Source organism: Megalops cyprinoides, chromosome 6 (assembly GCF_013368585.1).
Source record: "Megalops cyprinoides isolate fMegCyp1 chromosome 6, fMegCyp1.pri, whole genome shotgun sequence".
In the NCBI taxonomy this organism is placed as follows: Eukaryota; Metazoa; Chordata; class Actinopteri; order Elopiformes; family Megalopidae; genus Megalops; species Megalops cyprinoides.
The window spans coordinates 1,696,761-1,715,889 of record NC_050588.1 but is presented as its reverse complement, the minus strand read 5'-3'; positions in this window follow the sequence as shown (position 1 = coordinate 1,715,889).

Here is a 19,129-nt window from a genome sequence, read left to right as displayed (position 1 = left end):
CACATTTTCTGAAACCATTCACCATTTTCTCAAAACTACACACACATTCTCAAAACGTCATTCTCATCTGTACAACCAGCTAACTTTCCGGTCGAACTCAAACTTTGCCCTCAGACAATACACACAAGCAATCAGAAGCACATACTACATGACTTAGACACTAGAGGGATTAATTCAAAACACTCTTACCAAAATGTAACTTTTCTTCTGAAATCAGTATTTTGAGAATCTGCATTATTTTGAACTTTGTAACATCACTTTACTGACATACAGATTACCCGTACAGGAAGACACCATCAAAACAATACTATACAACACCTTTGCAATGTCACACTGACAAAATTTGATTACAAAATTTCATCAACATCACAAAGGATATTTTCCCTGGCCAGGCAATGCAGAAAATATGCCCTGGTATGTCTAATACAGCCTTCTATGGACACATCCCCACAGGCCTCCTCCATGGAAATCAAGAGTTTTTGTCTTGTTTAGGGGTTACTGTCATAAACCTTCCACCGCCATGCTGACAAAAGTTCCTCTATTGCATTGAGGAACGAGGAATATGCAGGTAAAAAAGATTTGTGAATGTGGAGTGGTCATTGAACCAGGCGCAAATCAGAGCAGCCTGATGGAAACTAACGTTATCCTAGATGAAAACATACCGGGACTGCTCTGGTTGCCCTGGTTCCCCTTCCTGTTGAAGTCACTGGTAAAGTTGACCTAGGAATTCAAGCAGATGTGCGGTGGCATGGCGGTGGAGGACCCCTTGATTACTGATTGCAGCACATAGAGTCACGTTGCCTCCTCTCTGGCCAGGAACCTTCACAAGGGCACGGTGACCAATGATGTTCCGTCCCCTTCTGCGCCTTGTTGTGAGGTTAAACCCTGCCTCATCAACAAAGATATATTCATGGGGCTGAGGCATCCCATCAAGTTCAAAGATCACATGCAAACAAACGGCCCTATTTATAGGGATCCTGTCATTCTGATTGGTGTGTCACTAATTTAGTCGCTTTGTGTTTATGCTTGGGGAAAGGTGTGCTCTTTGAGTTCGGATGATAATGACTTGAGTGCATTGTATTGGTTGCGTGTGTTTGCTGAATGAACATATAGTGCAGTGAATGATTCATTTGGCCACTTTTGCATAGAGTTTCGCATAAAGTGTTTTACACGTGTGAAACTTGTGTGAAAACATGTGAATAGTGTTTACAGTTGTGAGAAAAGTGTGTATCTTTTGAGAAATGAGGCAAGGCTATAGGTTTTCTTGCTGAGGGAACCGGTTGTAGTGTGTTAGCAATTGGGAAAGGCAGGCTGCATATGGGCAGCAGCTCATTGTATGGACAAGGCTGCCATCTGCTGGTAAAAAAGAAAAGCACATTAATTCTGAAAGGATGTTCATGCCGATTTGTTTTAGTATTTTCTTTCTTGTACCTTCAGCCCGCAAATTATGATCAGAAAACAGGAATCACAGAATGGCTAAGGTGTTGATAAAAGTAGTACCAGTAGTGTCGTTGCTACCTCGAGTGCTCAAATGGGATACTCTGCATTCTCTCCATTTTGTCTGGTACTCGTATTAAATCATAGTTTGCTAGACCTGATGATTCTATCTAAAAAGAAACAGTTTTGACCAGTTTGCATGGACTCAAAATTTGCTTCTTATTGTTTAAATATCACGAAGGCTGAAACAAACTAGGTAGCGCCTGTGAGAAATGGACTCTTTGACAAGCATTATTAGCAGCACGCATCCTAACGTTACAGCGATAGCGGGCGAAGAGGGCTCCTTAGGCCATGTTTGCAGCTGTAAAGCAGCTTGCTGATCCTGGCATGCTCGGGCAAGCAGGTGGCGGTGAGGGACAGGCCATATTCCTGTCATCACTCATAGGGTATCATTTCTGCACAGATCCACTCACTCACTAATAAGGATTTGGCTCTGGTATTAAACGGGTTCGTGCAGCCGGGGAACTGCAGGGCCAGGGACTTACACATTCCAAACGAGAGAGAGAGAGAGAGAGAGAGAGAGAGAGGGGGGGGGGTCAGATCCTAAATGTCTCCAGAAAAGGAAAAAAGCGTGTGATGAAAACACGCTGCACACTGTGATTTGAAAGTATTAAATCATTTCCGTCTACGAGATAGCTGGCTGGCAGCCTTCGTTTTTAAATCAAGAAACTGGCGGCCAAAGATTCACTTTTCATCCGCTAATTACTGTTTCACAGCCATAAAACACAAATAAGTAATTTATATTAATTATATGGGAACGAGTATAACAGTATCAAACGCCACGGTTTGACACACTGTACATAACGCGCTGTAAAAGTGTCAAAGGCGTGTGGGCTACAAGCTTTGTAATTGATGTGTGTGTACAGTTAGAGAATGTATGCTTGCGGGTGTGGGTTTGTGTCAGTGTGTGTGTAAGAGAGAGACAGAGTCAATAAATTGCCATCTGAAGGCTTACTGCCTTTATTTCTCTGCCCGTTTGGCTGAGCTGCTTTAGCTTCCCGCTGTGTGCTTATGGGATGGAAGCTTAGAGCCATAAAAGCTACGGATAAACGCACAGTGCTTGTCAAACCTTGTCAAATGGTACTCTTGTGTTATGCTGTGCTCCACAGACCAGGTCGGCGTTTGTCCTTTTGAACACAACTGATTAAAGTAACAGAGAAAAGACTGGATTTACGACGTGCGATGTGCCAATCCACAATATAGTAGGTTATGTGCAACCCTCTGTGCTTGATATTCCAGGAAGCTGTGCAAACGTATTTAGCACGATAAAGCAGGGGGAATTACGAGACACATTCATTCTAGGAGGATTTGCTTAACCAATGGTAAACTCCCCGAAACCAACAGAGAACCTGCGAATGCGAGTGAGACCAGCGTTTGTTTGTGGGCAGATGAGTGCGTGGAGCGGCAGTGAAACGGTTGTTAAGGGACGTTTATACGAGACCTGGGGCACGAGCCAGTCGGCACTGATCTGCCGCATCTCCTTGCGGCTCGCCATGTTTTATGGCTGCGGGTGCCTCGCGGGGGCCGTTTGTGGATTCTCGCGAAATAGAAAGCCATTTCGGCTCTGAAGCGAAGTTGTGCCAAAAACAACAGCACCAAGCTCCTGTTTCGACTGCTCCTGTTTTTTTCTCATGGACTATAACTCAGCACACAAGGGGTGTATTTCGGTAAAATAGAAAGAAACCCAACACGATGGTATTTAAATATCATACACAGGATCTCTCTTTGTCAGTGTGTTTTTTATCTCAGATTGTGGCATTGTAATGTCACAACACACTGGGAACTGGGTATTGAATGGATACGAATGAAGGGATAAGTGAGAGAGAGTAATTTACAACTGGACAGAGTGCTGCAAGAGGTATAAATCTCGATAATAGGGATGGGACGTGGGTATATACACGCCCAAACACACACACTAGTGATGTGTCGGTCGCGAACGAGTCGGCTCTATGAGCCGGCTTCTTTACGTGAACGATGGGAGCCGGCTCCTGTCAGAGATGCGATTTATTTTCTTCTTCTTTTTTTTTGTTAATTAATACAAGACGGAATAATAGGATTATGTTTTCGCCACACTGCTCGGCCACAGGCACTCCATGCTCTGACTGAATGTTACAATTGTAACATACATGTAGCCTATGCACGAGGACCAGATGAACTGTGTTTAGTGTTTGTAGCGAAACGCTAATTTACAACGCTCAATATAAATAAAACATTCAATACACATGTGTAATAGTGTTTGATGTTTTTGCATTTTTGCATTTATACCAAACATAATGTAAAATTATTTCTGGAAATTATAAGGGTTAGTATAATTGCATTGAATAATTTAAGTGATATACGTGCACACATACCAATCATAAGTCAAAACATTGCTAAATTTGGCTGAATTATAAAAGCCAGAAGTAGTGCTAAATGGACAGCCGTTTGGGAGCCGAAAGAGCCGGTTCTTATTGCTGAGCTGAGCCAAATGATCCGGCTCAGTAAAAAGAGCTGGACTTCTCATCACTAACACACACGGAGGAAGAGAGAGAGAGAGAGAGAGAATAAAGCCCTGTAATTAATATTTTCAATATGTCATCTTCAAATAAACAACACTGAGGGTAAAGTGATTCGAAATGTACCGGCCTTTCTATCGATGGTAGCTCATGTTATAGTTTCTACATCTTTGTTCAGCTTTTTGGTGAGCTCTCACATGAATAAATAAGGTTCGTCTGATGGGGAGGTCCTTAGGAGCTAGCTGTAATCACACAGGCAGAGGCAGCACTTCGATAAATGATCGGCTGGGCATGATGGCAAAGAGCATGTGGATTATTGTGGATTGACTCCTTTTAGGGAGAGTTTGGGGAGACCTCATTCATTAAAACATCTCTGTAGCACTGTACCAAAAAGGGAACCCTCCAAAAACTATTCCAGGAAACCTCATCTGGGATGGTAAGCAAGTGGGATCACCCTGAGGAAAGCCTTTCATTCAGAAAACAGGCACTTACTCTGCACTGGAGGAACTGTGCAGTTCAGGGCTCAGAGGGGGGTGTCAAGAAGAAGTGGAGACAGCAATTCTGCCCACCTGCCCAGAAATGGCAGTTCTATCCATCTCTGTTGAAATGACATTTCTGCCCCTACCTCAGGACAGCAGTCCTCCAGTGCACTATTAATGCCTGCTTTTTAAACGTATGCTGTTTGTAGATTAGGTGTTCTGGGGTCAGCCATTTTCTTCATATTTTGGCCTGACAGCTTAAATATAACCTCTTGTCTGCACGTATTCACTAAAAATAAGATGCAGCAGCGGCAGTTGAGAAAGACAAAGAAGTAAATCATGTGAATGTGCAGCAGTGTGCTCACCTCCTAACATTCAGTTTCCACATTTACTTGGTTTTCAGTCTATTTCCATGCACTGGAAAATGTAAAAATAACATGCATTCACTAAACAAAAGCACACATCCTTCATGCTTTATTAATAGCTGGTCTGTACGGGCAGAGCAAGGGGCTGTCAACCTCTGACCCTGCTGGAATGGATCCAGATGTCAGGTATACTTGCAGAGATTCAGTGAAAAAACACAAAGTATCCTGAAAGTCTGAATGGGTTGAAAACAGCACAGAACAAGTCTGCTTGAGTGTGGCTGGCGAGTTCAAGGAGCTCACTCTGGTGTTCCCGTGAAACACCATCTCAATGATTGTGCTCCCGCAGGTCTGGGAACCCATCCAGATGTTCCTACAGTGGACACCAATATGCACAGCCGAGTCACATCTGGGCACCACTCAAAAGGACATGCCTGTCAATTATGTTTGTGTTCAAATTCCACAGCTAGCGGTCAGATATGACCGATTTGGCACATAGCACATGTAGTGACACCACCATTACGTACAATAACATGTTTGACAGAACATGAAATAATGCTGCAAAAAATGACAGCAACACTTATAATGTGCTTTTAGTGGCAGTCAGCTATAAAAAGTAAAGGATTTAGTGGCAATATTTGTTTATGAATGTGTTTTTCCTGGTTTTGTGCTTTGTGCATACTGAGCCTCAAGGGTTGTGTGCTCCTTCTTTCTTGTGGACATGTTTGGTCTTGTTTCACATGGAAATTCCTCTGCTTGGTGGCTCCGAGCTCTTCTGTGCATATATATGTGCCTTTTCAGACAAGCAAAAAGGGGGAAAAACGTATCGTATTTGCCAGTATGGTTCTCATCTTGAAACGTCTGTTTCTCGCCCCACTCCCCGCCTCCCCCTCCCTGTGGATTCCCCAGCAGTCGCGCAGCTCCCATTAACTGACTCGCATCTGACAGATTTACTGCTGCCGTCTCACCATTGGCCGCCAGCCTGACAGCGGTGATTTAATGCTCTCCTGTCATTGGCTCAGCCATGACAGGCAAATTTATAGGCTCGCTGTGATTCGACACAAGCTAGCTTTGAAGTGAGTTACGGCCCTGTCGCTGATAGGACACAGAACCGGTGTCAGGTTGCAGTCATAAAAATCCTGTCCCTGAGGGAAGGGGGGTATGCTGTGGTTTCTACGTCATGAAAGACTGATGACAGATAGAGGAGTGAGAGTGAGAGAGGGAGAGAGTGAGGGAGGGAGGGAGAAACATGATTAAAAGCTGCAGTATTTTTCTACCACATATAGTTCTCCACTTGACTTGCTTTTGTAGAAATGCATTCAGTTCTATTTCTTGACATATATTATGTATACACACACACACACAAAATTTGGAAGCATGACATATTCACAAGCTTACCTCACACTATACTGATTAATTCAACATCTGAACAAAAAGGTTGGTAAATATGAACAAATATGTAACACTGCCATCATTTTTTGTCCTTTTAGCTGCTCTGAGACCTTAATCAAATTGATTTATTGGTATGTGTTTCAGGAAAGCACTCTGACCTCTGAGCACAAGCAATTTAGAGCTGGACAAAATAGATCCTGGTTTGACCTGCTATAGCCACGTAACCTAATATGGTTGTCACAAAGTTCAAATGATGCTGTAGTATTATTTAAGCTGGACTTTACTAATGCAGCCTACAGTACATTTGTTTCTAACTAACTGAGCCAAATCGCCATGTTTGTGAGGGTGATTGTTAGCTTGTGGTGGCAAAAGATATTTGAAGGTTTTGCTTGTTTTGTTCCTATTTTAAAGAGACCATAAAAAGGTGGTGGTGAATGATTCTGGCTGTAAGTAGATCCATCGTGCAACACAGGAAGTAAAATACTTCGTTATTTTCTATCCCATACTATGGTTTATAGTGTGAACATGACTGTGCTCCCTAACTAAGAGTTAGCTTAATGTTAGACACACATTCTGTCTGTGGTATTTGGAACTGGATAAACATGTCTAAGTCCATTTGACTTGGCTACTCTCTAGATGAACCTAATACTGTATCTGGGGGGTTGATCACCATACGGTTTGTCTGGGTCACTTTGCTGTGTAAGTTCCTGCTGACCAACAATGGAAGGGCAGTTGATGTCAGCATATATACTAGTGGCTTAAACAGTAATGTCAACATTCAATGACGTTTATAATCATTAGATCATAGGTCATAGGTCAACTATTTCAATAATAAGGCATTAGGAAGAGGGTCATAAGTACAGAACTGCCACCCAGCTCTCCTTAACCATCAAGCTAGCCTGTTTTTCTACCAACTCACACTTTTGTCTGTCTGTCCACTCCAGAATGCCCTTGCTTCCACTCCCTCGTTATGCAACAGCAATTTAGGGGACAATGTGGAATCACTTTGCGTGCTTTATGGTTGAGGGTGTTGAAAGCTTGATTTTATGGCCTGGTGCAAAATGAAATTCTTCCCACCAGGCAGCAGGGAGTATCAGCAGTATGTACATTACTCTCTGCGCTGCCTAGGTGTACGCGTGGCCTCTCTCCTCTCACAGTGCATACCATTATTACACCCCCACCCTGAAACACACACACACACACACACACACACACACACTCCACCACCTCTTCTCAGCCTTCTATAATCAGCCAAGCAGTACATGACGTATTATATGCCTGGCGTCTTTTGATGGGCAGGCATAAATCTCCGCATCGCATAACCAATCAATGGGAGAGAAGTGCCAAAGTCACTTTGGTCTCCTGTCTATCTGGCCGCTCACCTGTTCCCTCATGAATGGCACAGCCATCCATCTGCCTGTCTACCTGCGTGTCGACACGGGGGCGCCCACTCCAGGGGGAGCCCACCCCAGGGGGCGTGGGGTAGAAAGGGAAGCAGGATGTGGGGGGGCTGGGGGCGCCCTCTTGTAATGGCTCCGACCCATGAAGCTGAGAATACCATGGGCCAGCCCTTCCTGCCAGACACACTACATGTGTACATCTTTCCTTCTTAAGGTCCAACACACTCTCCTCCCTTATGCTGCTTTCTTGCAGCAAGGGGGAGGGGTGGGCTTGGGGACAAAGGAAGAGGAGCAATCGCTACCTGACCAGCCCCTGGCATGTGGTGGGCACATTGCATAACCGTTTCAGGGGCCAGACTGCGTCAGGCTGGCCGAGAGCCCTGACAGTGGGCTTCTGCCTGCTCTGCAATTGGCCGCTGTGTGTCACAGTTATGGAACGCTGCGTATGTCACCGCAGGTGGAAGAAAAAGCACAGATATTCCTAGCTCGCCTTTACTGCACTCATGCATTAATGTGTTAACACGCAAAAATGCTGCACAATGTGCTGGTGTTGCAGTTTTTGCATTTACTGCTGGTGCTAATATTTTCAGGTGATGTCATTTGTGTATCGACATCCCATTCCGTTCATTACTTTATTGCACCGGCTGTTTTGTAACCATTGACCTGGCTTGCTGTAGATAAGGATCAAACTGTTTATGTGGTCCTCACTCCGACCACAGTTTCTCAGAGGCACTTTGAAAATGATTTACATAAACTGTCACATCTCACACAGAGGCACGCCTCATTACTGTGTGGTATGTGTCTGTGCCGAGGACGGCCACTGAAGGTGCTGACAGCGCATGGCCTAACCTTGAGGAATGAGCCACAATCAACCAAGAAACTGCCCTTGGCCCCAGTATCCAGCAGAACCTGCCACTGTGATCAGTGCCCTGTAAACAAGGCCATTTTGCCAGTGACAGCAAAGCAGTTGGTGTACCTGAGGCATATCAGAGGGCCCTTGAAAATGTCAAGATGAAGGGATGCCGGCCCCCGAATAAAGGCATTGAGTGTACTGTGTGAACAGGGATCATTACATAAAACTATCTTTGTGAACTGCATTACCTTTCAATACCCACCCTCTTCCCATACGTACAAATAAATCTCAATCAGCAATGAAGGTCTTTCTGTAAATCTGCGTCCTTTTAGATGCCAGGTTAAAATATTGTAACTTAACATAACTGATTTGCTTCCTGATGTTGGACACTTTGTTCAAATAAGACACAACTCCCGATTAGTTCACAGTAATGCGTATCTGTACACTTTCATCATGTTAAATGTAAGTCCTTACTGCAGGCCTGCATAGAATAATGCATATCAGTGGACAAAAGGATGTAAGGAAAAACAAGGCACAATTCCGATCTTCGTGGAAAAGACTTCTTTATTTACAGGAACGGCAGTCGTCAGAAATACGTGAAAACACACTCTGGGTTCAGCGGAATCAATCTGAACCACGAGTTGTTGCTTAAAACTCATTTTATACAGTAAGTGTTGTCAGATTGTTGCTTTGAATGCAAATGAAAGAGGAAACTAATGAAACAGCTCACTCCCGGCCCTCACACCTTAGCCAATTTTATTTGCTTGTGGGCTCCTGGTCACCACTGAGTTAATTACCTTCTCCCAGCCATTTAACCATTTCAAAAGGAGAATGGCTGGAAGACCCCCAGACTGTCATCAGATAGTGTTTCCTGTTAAACAAAGGGTTGAGCTTTTCTATTCCAACATGACTGTGCCCCAGTGCACAAAGTAAGGACTATAAAGACATGGTTTGATGAGTTCGGTGTGGAAGAACTTGACTGGCCCGCACAGAGCCCTGACCTCAACCCCATCGAGCACCTTTGGGATGAACTGGAATGGAGATTGTGAGCCAGGCCTTCTCGCCCAACATCAGTGCCTGACCTCATAAATGCTCTGCAGAATGAATAGGCACAAATTCCCACAGAAACACTCCAAAATTTTGTGGAAAGCCTTCCAAGAAGAGTGGAAGCTGTTATAGCTGCAAAAGGGGGACCAACTCCATATTAAAGTATATGTATTTGAATACAATGTCATTACAATGTAATGGTCAGGCATCCAAATATTTTTGTACATATAGTGTATTCTGAATGATATTTCAAAGAGGTAGGAAATCTACACCAATCCACTTTAAAGAATGCAAAGAATACCGATGATATTAGTCATGACCATATGACTGCTTTTTAATATAGATGCATTTTTATAATGATATCCATTTGAACCTATTTGGAAGAGTTCACTTTGAACAGAGTTTACCTTTCTACCCTTATGACTACAGTAAAACGACATTACTCAACTTTTCAAACCATTTGTGCCTTACTGAGGCTTTGTTAAGGTACTTTAACAAAGGTGTATTAAAACTGTTCTGTAACTTTTTCAGTTACCTGAAAGGTAAATCAAGACAATAGGTATCTATGAAACCTTGCATGTGAGTAGCATCTAAATTTAAAATGAGACATTTACTTCTACAAAAGAATCTGGGCACAGATGTATGTACAGGAAAGGGTCCATCATTGTCCATAGTTTCAAACCTATTACCCTCGGGGCACAAATCTAATACCACTGCCAGGATAAAAAACAGAGCTCCAACAATGCCAACACTGAGGTTGCACCACCACTCAGCTCCCCACCACCAAAAGCCAGGCTGATGGACCCCAACAAGCTGCAGATTGATGGCACAACACAGGGACTGTGTTGTGTTAATGGATCTGTCGAGGCTGAGTGTGTGTCAGTCAGGGAAAGTGATTCTTACCCCAGCTGCAGGGTGCTGGGGGTGTCCAACCTGTCAGGGTAGAGTGGATGAGTCTCCTGCAGAATAAATCTGTCCTGGTCAATCACTGGGCCACTGCGAGCCGCAGAGTCCTCTTGAAGAGGGTAGAGCCTGCTACAATGGAATGGTGTGTGTGTGTGTGTGTGTGTGCGTGTGTGTGTGTATGTGTGTGTGTGTGTGTGTGTTTATGTGTATGTGTGTGTGTATGTGTGTATATGTCAAACACATTTACATCACGTACAGTTATGTTGTGCAGAGACACCTAGATATACATCAACGAAAGTTGCTCACCTGCATAAGAAATGGATAGAGAATGCTTAGTGATGCAGAGAAACAATTAAGTGAAGCAGCACATATGTGTATGAGTGTACATGCAGGTGGTGGGGTCTATGTGTGGGCTCTGCCACTGGGACAGTCTTGATTGGGACATTCACCCAGAAATAAACCAGAGGTGTAAGAGACAAAGGATCTGTGCCTACCCTCATTAATCCGGTTTTGCGTTGTCCCCAAGGCCAGAACTCATTAACCCGCCCATCATCCTCCAATCATCAGTGAGCATCGACCCATTAGAGAAGACTGAGACAAAATGGAGGCTGAGGCCCTGGACTAGGTCATGCACAGCGGTGCTCTCAGATGGTGTCCATACCACTCTCTTCCTCTCCTCTCTGTCACACATGCACTCAAGGTGCACAGAGCCCTCAGCCTGGAGATGCTGCGATCATTCTACAACTCTCATTTCGGCAGTGTAGCACAGTGGTAAGAAGAAGGACCGAAAGGTTGCTGGTTTGATTCCCCGCTGGGGCACTGCTTCTGTACCCTTGGGCAAGGTACTTAACCTAGAATTGCCTCAGTAAATTTCAGGCTGTATAAATGGATAACATGTCAAATTGTAACCTATGATGGTCGCTGTGGATAAGAGCATTTGCTAAATGCTTGTAACACAATGTAATTTCTCTGTTGTATCATAAGTCATCAAGAAATGTGGTATGTTGACTCTGTGTTTGATTTACTGCCTCATTGCCCTGTGGTTGGCTTTCATTGCGACACAGGTATGGTGAGGGGGAACATGGAGAAAAGGCCAGAGAAAATTGTTTCAAAATACATTCTCATAAATTTACTCCTGGGACTGAACTGGTACGTGTATCAGGAGATTCCTTAATCTGTGAGAACACAGACAGAAGACCACTTTCATCCCTCTGTGAAATGAAGAAACAAGGAGTAACAGCAGCTCAGCCATTTCCAGCGCACAGAAATAATATGCAGCTCTCTGTATTTTAAAGTCCGCGCTTGCCTACTTTGTGAGCCATTTCATCTGATGCAGTCAGGGGAGTTGCCTAAAATGGCCGCCTTTTTTATTCCACCCCAAGGGAGGTCTTTATTCTCATATGTTGGAGATTTATTCATTTATGATCTCCTGTTTTCAAATGATTGCACTGGGACTTCAGTCTTTAGAATATGCCTTTAATTTATATCTTTTCATTAAACGAAGCCATGCTCTTAGCAAATGGGAAACAACACATTTGACAATGCCAATAACACAATAATAAGTGTAATATGGTATGGGCTTGAGGCAAAGGTTTTACTTACATTTTAATATTGAAAAAAAAAACACTTGGTCCATAATGAAATAATCATTGTAGACATAACTCTGCTGACTCCAACACACCTTGTTTGGGCATGCTTAATGTAAAATGCATGTAATGCATTACTCATGTATTAATGTAATGCATTTTAAACCAGTCTTTTGTGCTTGCATGCTGTGTTTAACATTCTGTGTTAAGAACAATTCGTGTGCTTGAAAAAGAATTTGAATTTGAGTGGTGAATTCACTCACTATAGCCTCTGCATGTCTTACACTGTAACTGAGGCTGCAGCCCTGCCACATTTACAGGAGTGTCGGATGGTTTAAATCTGTCTCTAAACTGCTTTTAGTACCTGGACATAAACACTGCTGTGGTTCTCTTATGATCCTCTTAAGGCCTAAGACATCTAATTGCTGGGTAAACATGCAGACAGCAAACATGTATGGTGATGTACTTTTGATAAGAGGCTCAAAGTACTGATGAAATATAGCTGTATGTTCATTTAATCATTTTTTTGTGTTTATTCTCTGTTCCATACATCTTTGTTCCACAACTAAAGCTGTAGCAGTTAATCCTTCCTCTGTAAACAGGCACCTTGGTGCTGGCAGCTGGGGATCCTTGGCAGGAGGACCAAATGTATCATCCGAGCGCGCCATAAGATGTCAGTGGACTCTTGGGGCTACCTGCACCAGCTATAGGCAAAGGTAATCATGGCCTATTGTGTGTTTACTAAGTTCAAATAATTACTTAAAGGATACACCAACCATTATGGAGAAGCAGCGAATGGCTGACAATAGTACCAACCTGCATATTACAAGTTGACCAAAACGCATTCACTTTGTCCAGTAAGACACAACAGCCACATCGTTCAAAGTTAATGTTTTGCCATGAAGACAACTTATTATTTCATAAACAAAAGTAAACTTTCCACACTTTGGTAGCCTTTTGGTTGAAGCAGAGGTGTAAAGTAAAAGATAAAAAGTATTCTCGTTACCGTGCTTGAGTAGGTTGTTTTTTCTTCTGGAATTTTGTAATTATCTGAAAAGTATGGAAGCCGAGAATGGCGTGGTTGCAATTATTTTTTTTAATGCCATTATCTCGAGATCACGAGTTAATTATTTTGTTATCTCGAGATAACAAAGCTCGTTTTCTCATGATAACGAGTTAATTATTTTGTTATCACGAGAAAACAAAAGGTCGTTTCCTCTTATTACTTAACTTATTCAGAGATGGACACCCCAGCTTCAGAAAGTAAAGTCGTTTTCTCGTGATAAATTATCTCGTTATAACGGCATTAAAAAATAATTTCAAGCACAGCCGTTCTCGGCTTCCGTAGAAAACTTTTCAATGACAATACTTTTACCCAAGTTCATTTTGAATAAGAGATTTGAATAAAAAAAATAAAAGACTTTTATATTACCACAACTTTTCTTCAAATCCAGAATGTTACATTTTCTTGGTTGCACACAACACATCCAAAGCAATGCTGCAGGCGTTCATTATTTCATTAACAGCATGTAGGCTACTGAACACTATGTAGGCTACTGAAAAAAACTGCAGCTACACCATTGGTCAAGCCGCTCAACATTACTACTGACCGTAGCCATAAAGTAAAATAAAATGTAAATCCCCCACAAATTTTGAGCTATTTGATTTTTTTGTACCTGTTTGCTCAAGTCAGACCCGGCAGGCTAGCTCAACTAGCTAACTGACTGAGTGTAACAGTAATGGGAAAGAAGGACAAGCCCCACTATCAAATTAATATTGAATTTAGGATTAATATAGGATTAACATCCCTGGCTGCACCTGCACAAACTATTACGCCTGAAACACGAAGGTTGGTAGCTTTTATCAGTGGAAGTATCATCATACAAGAACCCTTACTCTAACATGAGGGTACATGAAGAGGCAATTAGATCAAAAGGGTTATTAATAATGGTTTGAGACATCGCAAGTTAGCTGAATACAGCTAGTTATACAGCTAGATTAGAATTTGCCAAAAAATACAGATCAGCCAGAAGAGTTCTGGAGCAAAATTTTATGGACATATGGGACCAAAATAAACCTTCAGCAAAATGATGGAAATCCAAAACTGTGGAGAAAAATAGGAACTGCCAATGATCCAAACCATTCTGCCTCATCTGTGAAACACAGAGGAGGTAATGTCATAGCGTGGGCATGTATGGCTGCTTCTGGAACTGGCTCACTCATCTTTTTTGATGATGTAACAGATGATGGCAGCAGGATGAATCCAGAAGCGTACTGACAGATTTTGTCTGGCTATGTACAAAGCAATTCCTCCAATCTCATTGGCCAGCGTTTCATCCTGTGACAAGACAATGGCCCCAAACACACTGCCTGTGTCACCAAAGCTTTTATCATTGACAAAAAGTGGAAGGTTTTAGACTGGCCAAGTCATTCACCAGATCTAAATCCAGCTGAGCATGTATTTTACTTGCTGAAGAGGAGATTGAAGACAGAGAGCCCCTGTAACAAACATCAACTGAAAGCATCCGTAGTGAAGGTCTGGAAAAGCATTTCCAATGAAGATAGCACTTTTGGTTATGTCAATGGGTCATAGACTTGATGCAGTCATTGCATCAAAGGGCTATCAACCAAATATTAGACCTTATCACTTTGATTTGTTTTGAAATTTATCTGTTAACTTACTTTTGCACATCTGAAAAAAGGGCACATTAAAATGGCTCTTTCTATAAAATGAAAAACGTATGTGCATGTAAATAGCATCAAAATAAAAGCTAAAAGCTAGTCTCTACTTTGGTCTCATAGTCATTTTTGATCTCAAATGCAAATGCCTAAAGTAGCAAAAATATCAAATTCCACTCTACTGTTAACACACTTTTGGAGGGCTCTGTAACTATTTAAACTAGACTAAACATTGTGTGTGTATGTGTGTGCATGCGCACATGACATTGCACAAGACATGACATTGCTCTATATTGGAATTGTTCCAAAAGTGTACTTTTGTATTGTACTTGAGTACTTTTTAAATAAGGTAGTGTACTTTTTTTTTTTTTTACTGTTACTCGGGTATTTTCCAGGACTCTGGTATTTTTCTTGGCTACTCAAGTAAATTCTCTCTGAAGTAACAGCATGTCTGCTTGAGTACTTTTCCAGCACTCTTTCCAAAACTGGGTAGACTAGAGGCTACAAAGCTAACCAAGTGTATTTATTGTGGCTAGCTGGCTAAATAGAGAGACTATGTGGTTAGCTAACTAGCTAGTGGTATCTAACTAGCATGCCATCACCTACCTTTAGCTTTCTGTATATTTAGCTAGCTACATCTATGAAAATTTTTACAAAATACAGCTAAAGTAGATAGCCAGCCATCAATTTTGTCAGTTAACAGGTTAAACAAAAATACAGACACCTTGCCCATTTAAAAACCTACAAAAGTAGCCAGAAAGCTAACTGACTACATCCCCAAATCTGCTTATATATAACTGTACTTTCACATTTTACACACCAGGATGTTAATTATAAATCCATCATGGCTGGTTGGATGCCAAGGTATCCAATGCATCACCCTCTGCAACAATTTCATTTTAGGTAGATTTTCAGTAGTATATCAATGTTGTCACAAAGTGCTGTACGTGAAACATGGTGGATTTACCAGGTAAGAGTCAAAAAACTACCCCAGGGGCAGCTGGGAAAAGCTATATTAGATTGTAAGTATTTCTTGTGGAGGTGCTAGTAAACAATTTATTAGGTGTTTAGCTATGACCTTATGCAAGAACATTGGAACAGACATATGTACAGCCTGTGGAGCGCAACTCAGAACATTTCAACATCCATTCCAACGCTTAGTACCTGCTGTGCAAATGCAGAATCCATTCCAGCTTTTACTTCCTGCTGTCCAGAACTCAATGGTTGTATAATTGTACACAAATTATTTTTTCTATTTCACAAATTATGTTATTTCTATTTCTGTGTATATTCTCTCTCTCTCTCTCTCTCTCACACACACACACACACATGCACACACACATTACACTTAGTAAAATGATCATTACGAGACCTGATAAAACATATTAACATTATTTTGGAACAAATGAATCAGTGAAACCCTTGGCTATCCTGAAATACATTTTAATTCCATCCTTTTCTTTTTGTTCTTTTAGGAAGCTTGACAGAGTGACACAGCAAATTCTGTCTGTATCAGAGTTGGGGCAAAACAGCTGATCAGGTTTTAGTTTGTCAGAACATCAGCGAGTTTGAACAGACTGTACTCCATTTGTGTACATCTCAGAGATAGCACATCAAGTTTGTGTAGTTCCAACAATTGCATACAAAAGAATCAAGATTTTGATCAATTGTATGCAGGCCATATTGGCTATACTGTCATCAGTATTCTATAGATGTGGGACACAATACAATTTTCTGTATGTATTTATGATGTGTGTGCGGGTGTGTCCTTGGATGGGGGATGGGGGATAGAAGGTGGGTTTAAAATGTTAATGAGGTGTGCTGACACGCTGACAACCACAGAAGACATTCTGCTCCCTTAAATATCACTGTTAATTAACACAGAGAGACCAGCTGCCAGTCTCATGATGGATGTCATAGAGCAGATCACAGCATTTAGAGAGAGGCAGATTAATTTATTAATTAAACATTAAACGAGGAGCTGCTCTTAGATCTTTTGGAGGGGGATTGTCTGGGGCAGGGGGGGCTCATGGGGAATGATGGGTAATTTATGACAACTTTAGGTCTACCCAAGAGAAGCAAAAGGAAGTTACACTATGAAATTGAGAATCTAAATTAAATATGAATTGCTTTACCATCAGAATTTTAATTTACCACACCGTTACAGGCCAAGCTGAAAATTACCTCCCGCATACCTCTTCCTCCCTCTGCAGCTTCCTGATAATGATCAATGTGGCAGCAGCGCACTGCTGAATTTGTGACCATAGAGCTTCAAAAGTGCAGTAATAGTTTTCTACACAAATCTGAGGACTTTGGGCAGTGAGAAGTTTCCTGTGAAACGTGAAGGTCTCCCAACCCCTTAGATGATGAGAGTACAAGGAAACCGCTCATGTAGGCACAAAGTGGCTACATAGAGCTCAGCTTTGCACAGTCCATCCGTCCAAAAGCGATCACCTCCACCTGAAAGAAAAGGCAACACCTTCAAACAATACCTTGGTTTCAGCTCACAGATCAACGATCTTGGAAACATGCAGGAGGAGCAGTGGAACAGACTGGTTTTGAGCCCATTCAGGGGCGTCTCCCTCCCATGCGTTAAAGATGGCACTGCATTAAGTACCTGGGGCCCTGGAGGGCTGTAAATCAGTTGAATAGCTCCGCATTATGGAGAGAGAACCTGTGTCCCTCGAGAGGTGGTTCACTCTCTCCAGCCTGGAAGCTGATCTCATCACACTTCAGATGTTTGATTGCGCCCTGGTCAATACAAGGGGTGGATTTGGTGGGGGAAGGGGGGGAGCTTGCAAAAGAATGTCAGAAAGCGAATTGTACCAGGGAAACCTGAGAACAGCACCATACCTCTCGCCTCACCTCACACCCAATTCTTTCAGAACACTACTCCCCAAGATTCGGACACAGCCATCGTCAATCTTTCAAACACATACCAAACACTCACACATGTACAGAATCAAAAACCAAGTCATTACACTCACTCTTTATTTTTTTCTTCAGTCAGTTCAGTATTGCCGTTTGCACTACACTAAACTAGCCTCTCCTACAGCTGAGTGAACACTGATTGGAGGATAGGCGCAGCCTCCCTGGCATCATCCAAGCAACTCACAGGCACCTCACAAACCGGTAAAGGGTGCCACAGCAGCAAGATCGGGGAACCTCAGCTGACAAAACTCACCCATGCCTGAGTGGCATGATGCCAGCTATATTCCACTGCTACAAACCCCCAGTCATCATCTGTGTATGACATAGCTCGCACCTTAATTGACTGAGCCACTCTGGACCCATCACACACATTCTGGGGCTGTTAGCTAAATCCCATTAGCTGGTGAGAGCAGATGGTGGCATATTTATTGCGGTGAAAATGTGTCAACCAAAAATGTATTGACTCAGTTCTTCATGCTGTCTGAAAATATCCCACCGTTCTATGTTATGGTTATTTTTCAAGCCCATGAGATGAACAGTTTGATAACTGAGTTGATTTATTGGAACAAAACCACACCCCATCTCAGGAAGAGTCTTACTTCTTTTTGCTGAGTGGATGGAACATGGGCTGTGAGAGTACCATCTCTTGTCAGCCCTTTCTGACTCAGTGCAGGTTCTTGTGAGTAACAGCAATGCTACTCATCCTGCTACAGTGTCTAGCAGCATTACTCAGCAATCTACACCACTTACACTTGCACCCACACTCTGCGAATCAATACACCAAACACTGCACAAGTTTTCACTAGCATTCCTTTAAACAAGCATGACCACAAGGCCTCTTGGAGATTAACAGGGTGTCTGAAAAGCCTTCCAAGCCATGCTGGCTTCTGGAAAAGTGCTCACATGTTTGCGCTAATTTGCTGCCATTAGCAGCACACAACTAGCATGCAATAAGGCCCTTCGTTGTGCTATAAAGTCAGTATAAAATGATATTGAACATTTGCCTATATTACCACTATTGTATTATTTTGGTAGGCCTAATTATACACTTTGTACCGTAACTTATGCGCTCAGTGCGGCATTGTACACTCTTCTACTTCTAAGTGCAATTTCTGTTGAACCTTTTTTTTTATATCTTAAATTTATAACTTTATTTTTTTGCTTCTGTGTTTTCTGTTTTAGATGCCCTGACTCAGCACATGGGGCAGGGGCAGTCACTGAATTTGCCTTTGCCCAGCCAGGCCAGAAATGGCTCTGCTGTATGGCATCAGATTGGTGGGTGGGGTGGGATGCCAGACAGCGCAGGAATGAATTCGCAAATATATATATATATATATATATATATATATATATATATATATATAATTTATATATAGATAAAACCTAATAGCCTATTTAATAATATAGGGCTATAGATTATATGCCTCCTTTGACTACCATGCTGTGAAAGTCACAGCTCCGGTCCAAGTCTTTGTGGTCGTCATCTACCGTCCACCAGGACA